This window comes from Nerophis ophidion, linkage group LG06 (genome assembly GCF_033978795.1).
Source record: "Nerophis ophidion isolate RoL-2023_Sa linkage group LG06, RoL_Noph_v1.0, whole genome shotgun sequence".
NCBI lineage: Eukaryota > Metazoa > Chordata > Actinopteri > Syngnathiformes > Syngnathidae > Nerophis > Nerophis ophidion.
The window spans coordinates 53984983-53991258 of record NC_084616.1 but is presented as its reverse complement, the minus strand read 5'-3'; positions in this window follow the sequence as shown (position 1 = coordinate 53991258).

Here is a 6276-nt window from a genome sequence, read left to right as displayed (position 1 = left end):
TTTAAAACATATGCTTGCCTGCACGTGACTACAATGTTTTTGCATCTCAAAATAGGAACATTTAGCACAATATACAACCAGTATGAGCCAGCTGAGTCTAAGAAACAGTACAAACAAATGGTTTTACAAGATATGAAGCAGAGTGCATAGAACTACCGCGTCTGCTATTATTTATTCTTGATATCCTTTGTGCAATATTTTCAGTGGGTTATTATTATATACTATGTATTTTATATGATGCAATGTTTCTCTAAGTATTTATTTTTATTATATGCTATTCCAGTGTTACGATGGCTCTATTTAGTGGTACACCAACGAATCACTTAATCAAATATTGTTTTATTTTCAGGCTTCACGGTGGAAGAGGGGTTAGTGCGTCTGCCTCACAATACAAAGGTCCTGCAGTCCTGGGTTCAATCCCTTTCTGTGTGGAGTTTGCATGTTCTCCCCGTGAATGCGTGGGCTTCCTCCAACTTCCAAAGACATGCACCTGGGGATAGGTTGATTGGCAACATTAACTTGGCCCTAGTGTGTGAATGTGAGTGTGAATGTTGTCTATCTGTGTTGGCCTTGCGATGAGGTGGCGACTTGTCCAGGGTGTACACCGCCTTCCGCCAAATTTTCGCCCCCGCGATCCCAAAAGGGAATAAGCGGTAGCAAAATGGATGGATGGATGTTTTATTTTCCTTCATTCAAATACTTTCAAATTGTTCAAATTGTGTGTAATGTTACAGTACCCGAATATATTACATGTACTTGCATATAGTGCAAAGACGAGTGAAAAGACTCCAAGTAGTGTTCTCACGAGCAACTTTTCTTCAAAATACACCACGTGGTACTGTAGATAAAAATGTTACCAAGTTTGAAGGAAACCAATATCAATGCATTCAAATGAAACCTCTTATTAAAACATGTTCATGTATGACATTCTGACAATAAAATTGCATTTTTTTTCAAGTTAATTTAAACTACACAATCAAAAATAACCTTTGATTAATCCATCCTATTCAAACGGGTGATGAATCTGATTTAAGAAATTAATAATTTGACAACATTAATTTTACTGTTTGGGAAGGTTGTCACCTACACCCAAACCATTTGAATGTCAATTGATTCCTCAGTTTAGTGACTGATACATTAGTGTTGTATATACATATGTATAATTTAATCTACAAACCCTGTTTCCATTTGAGTTGGGAAATTGTGTTAGATGTAAATATAAATGGAATACAATGATTTGCAAATCCTTTTCAACCCATATTCAATTAAGGACCAATGATTGTCACACACACACTAGGTGTGGTGAAATTTGTCGTCTGCATTTGTCCCCTTGTTCACCCCCTGGGAAGTGAGGGGAGCAGTGGGCAGCTGCGGTGCCAAGCCCGGGAATCAATTATGGTGATTTAACCCCCAATTCCAACCCTTGATACTGAGTGCCAAGCAGGGAGGTATTGGGTCCCATTTTTTTTATAGTCTTTGGTATGACTCGGCCGGGGTTTGAACTCACAACCTACCGATCTCAGGGCGGACACTCTAACCACTAGGCCACTGAGTAGGTAGGTTCTCGGAGTTCAATTGCAAGAATACAAGGGATTTCAACATCTACGGTCTCTAAATTTCTTGCAATTGCACTTTGAGAAACATTGTTCTTAAACTGTTTGACTATTTGCTCACGCAGTTGAGGACAAAGGGGTGTACCTCGCCCCATCCTTTCTTGTGAAAGACTGAGCATTTTTTGGGAAGCTGTTTTTATACCCAATCATGGCGCCCACCTGTTCCCAATTAGCCTGCACACCTGTGGGATGTTCCAAATATGTGTTTGATGAGCATTCCTCAACTTCATCAGTATGTATTGCCACTTCTTTGTCACGTGTTGCTGGCATCAAATTCTAAAGTTGATGATTATTTGCAAAAAAACAAATGTTTATCGGTTTGAACATCAAATATGTTGTCTTTGTAGCATATTCAACAAATATGGGTTGAATATGATTTGCAAATCATTGTATTCTGTTAATATTTACATCCAACATAATTTCCCAACTCATATGGAAACAGGGTTTGTAGCGACGCACAGGCAGATGGTATTGAAAGCATGCACTTCTGAATGCACGTGCACCGTTTGTATAACATGCTCACGAATCAGGATGCGCGCTCTCAAATCTGAGACGGCAGAGGTGTTGCAAAAGTCAATTGTAAAAAAAGACAGCAAATAAAGAGTTCCTGCTTCTCACAGATCATAGATACACACACATGCACTTCTGAATATGCGCACACAGGTTGTATTACACACCCATGAATCTGGCTGCGTTCGCTCAAATCTTAAACGGTGAGAAGTGTCGTAAAAGTCCCACATCTCTGGCCCCCTCCAAGGTTTCTTATTAGCATCTCATTGGGTTGAGTTTTTTCTTGCCCTGATGTGGGTTTTGAGTCGAGGATGTTGTGGCTTGTGCAGCCTTTTGAGACACTTGTGATTTAGGACTATATAAGTAAACATTGATTGATTGATCATTGATTGATTGATCATTGATTGACTGATTAAGGACACAGACAACTTAAAACACATGTACATGGCTCTGAATACACACACTCGGATTGATATACAGACACTCATGTTAGTACACGCCCGCAAACATAAATATTACAGATTATATTATCAAACATCTCTGACATAATCATGTCAAGGTTATAATTAATCTATATTATGTGATCGGCAGCTTGTGAGTTCAAACCGAGTCATACCAACGACTATAAAAATGGGACCCATTACCTCCCTGCTTGGCACTCAGCATTATGGGTTGGAGGTTAAATCACCAAAAATTATTCCCGAGCGTGGCCACCGCTGCCACCCACTGCTCCCCTCACCTCCCAGGGGGTGATCAAGGGTGATGGGTCAAATGCAGAGAATAATTTCGCCGCACCTCGTGTGTGTGTGACAATCATTGGTACTTTAACTTTATTATACTGCTATTCAAACACGGAAGTAGCTCCACCTCTATGTTTGCCTGCACGCTCTCGCAACAAGAAGAACACTTGTCGCAGTGATGGTTACCTTGTGAGGCGTTGAACCATCCATCCATCCATTTTTTTTACCAGAACCATGGTTCGATAATTTCTCGAAGTTGCATGCACGCTTCGGCACAAGGTACCACCTGCTGGTCAAATGTATAATTAAAAAGAGGTCCATCTTAACCAGGGGTCTCAGACACACGGCCCGCAGGCCAATTGCGGCCCGCAAGACATTATTTTGCAGCCCTAACCTAATATGAAAGTTTAATGTTAGTGTGGCCCGCAAGTTTTATAGGAATGGCGCCTGACAGCATTGTGTGCGGAGCTGAAGGAGTCTGCCAATCACAGTGTGGTATACGGCTCTCGAGGGACGAATATTAACGTCACTTGCGTGATGCAAGCAAAGAAAGTTTGCCGCTTTTCCACTAGACTCGAACACGCTCTTCCTCCCTCGCTCGCCCGGCTGCTCGCTCTCTCTCTCTCACTGTGTGTGTGTGTCTCCGTCTCGTTTCCTCCGCCGCCGCCGCTGTAACAGTCCAGGCCGGGGAGACGAGCGGTCCGATAGCTTCCAAAGCACTCCGCAGAAGAACCTAGCGACAATACAAAACTGTGGTGCTCTGAACCCCAGCGCTGATACTCCGACAGAGAGTCACTGGGCGAATCAGACGTGTAACACATTAGTCGTAATGTTAGCCCGTTTGGGGGTAATTGTGCTACCGTAACTGTAAACTCCATAGCGTGCCCATGACCACATTCTAGCAGCCGACATGGCAACATACGACCTTCACCGGGGCTACCGCGCATGCTCTTCACTACTGTTGCATGCTGGGTAGTGTAGTTCTTATGTTCCCTCGCTCATAACATCACAGTATGTGTATACATTGTTGCGGACTGGGGAAATCGAATTATTATTGTTATTACTTACGACGGGGGGCTTCACGGTGGCAGAGGGGTTAGTGCGTCTGCCTCACAATACGAAGTTCCTGCAGTCCTGGGTTCAAATCCAGGCTCGGGATCTTTCTGTGTGGAGTTTGCATGTTCTCCCCGTGAATGCGTGGGTTCCCTCCGGGTACCCCGGCTTCCTCCCACTTCCAAAGACATGCACCTGGGGATAGGTTGATTGGCAACACTAAATTGGCCCTAGTGTGTGAATGTGAGTGTGAATGTTGTCTGTCTATCTGTGTTGGCCCTGCAATGAGGTGGCGACTTGTCCAGGGTGTACCCTGCCTTCCGCCCGATTGTAGCTGAGATAGGCGCCAGCGCCCCCCGCGACCCCGAAAGGGAATAAGCGGTAGAAAATGGATGGATGGATTACTTACGACGGATTTATTTACTTAATTCTCATCTTGTTCATTTATATTTAGATTTTATTTTGTGTTCAATAAAAATAAAGACATTTAAAAATATTTTTTTAAGAAATATTTTCTTGCGGCATAGCCTCACCCAGACTCTGCATCCAGTGGCTCCCAGGTAAATTGAGTTTGAGACCACTGATCTCAACCATAAACCAGTAATTCTCAAACTGTGGTATGTGTGATTTTTTCCCCCCACACTACTTCTCCATCATCCAGGTAATATTTTCTGATGGCGGCTTAAATGAGAATAAATACAGCATGTGTTATTAAACGTAATATGTGCAGTGATAAGCACAGTCTGGAACTGATGTTCCCCATAATAGATTCCATGTCATGTGGCATAAACGTCCAAGGCAAACTCCAATACCACAAAGGAATGTGGTGGCCGAGCGATAAAGTCAGCCATTTATATTGCTGGCAGAGCGGTTTACGGATTGGATTATGTTTGCCATCAAGGTTGATATCATGCTTCATTATTCTTTGGTTCTACTGGTATTTAGAAAACTATTTGTATTATCAATCCAGATTACAAACTGTTTGCAACTCTCAAAATACATTTTTAATGAAGCTTAGACGGTTTATGGAAAGTATTTACAGTGCTTCACTTTATCCACATTTTGTTATGTTACAGCCATATCCACAATGGAATACATTCCCTTTTCTCCTCAGGATTTTATAGACAATGCCTCATAATGACAATGTTCAAATGTTTTGTAGTATATTTTTTTGCAGACACATGTACAGTGGGGCAAAAAAGTATTTAGTCAGCCACCGATTGTGCAAGTTCTCCCACTTAAAATGATGACAGAGGTCTGTAATTTTCATCATAGGTACAATTCAATTGTGAGAGACAGAATGTGAAAACAAAATCCAGAAACTCATATTGTATGAATTTTAAAGAATTTATTTGTAAATTATGGTGGAAAATAAGTATTTGGTCAACCATTCAAAGCTCTCACTGATGGAAGGAGGTTTTGGCTCAAAATCTCACGATATATGGCCCCATTCATTCTTTCCTTAACACGGATCAATCGTCCTGTCCCCTTAGCAGAAAAACAGCCCCAAAGCATGATGTTTCCACCCCCATGCTTCACAGTAGGTATGGTGTTTTTGGGATGCAACTCAGTATTCTTCTTCCTCCAAACACGATGAGTTGAGTTTATACCAATAAGTTCTATTTTGGTTTCATCTGACCACATGACATTCTCCCAATCCTCTGCTGTATCATCCATGTATCCATTTTGGTATAAACTCAACTTGTCGTGTTTGGAGGAAGAAGAATACTGAGTTGCATCCCAAGAACACCACACCTAATGTGAAGCATGGAGGTGCTTTGGGGCTGTTTTTCTGCTAAGGGGACAGGATGATTGATCTGTGTTAAGGAAAGAATGATTGGGGCCATGTGAGATTTTGAGCCAAAACCTCCTTCCATCAGTGAGAGCTTTGAATGGTTGACCAAATACTTATTTTCCACCATAATTTACAAATAAATTCTTTAAAATTCCTACAATGTGAATTCCTGGATTTTTTTTTCACATTCTGTCTCTCACAGTTGAAGTGTACCTATGATGAAAATTACAGACCTCTGTCATCATTTTAAGTGGGAGAACTTGCACAATCGGTGGCTGACTAAATACTTTTTTGGCAGGTTTACCCATTCCTTCTTTACAACACCTCCCAAGCTTCATCATGTTGGATGAGAGGTGTATTTTTTCATCCAAAATGTCTCTGTACATTGCTGCATTCATATTTCCCTCTTTCCTGAACAGTCTCCCAGTTTCTGCCGCTGAAAAACACCCCCAAAGCATGATGCTACCACCATTCTTCACTGTAAGGATGATATCGGCCTGGTGATGAGCAGTGCCTGGTTTCTTCCGAACATGATGCCTAGCATTCACGCCAAATAGTTTATTAT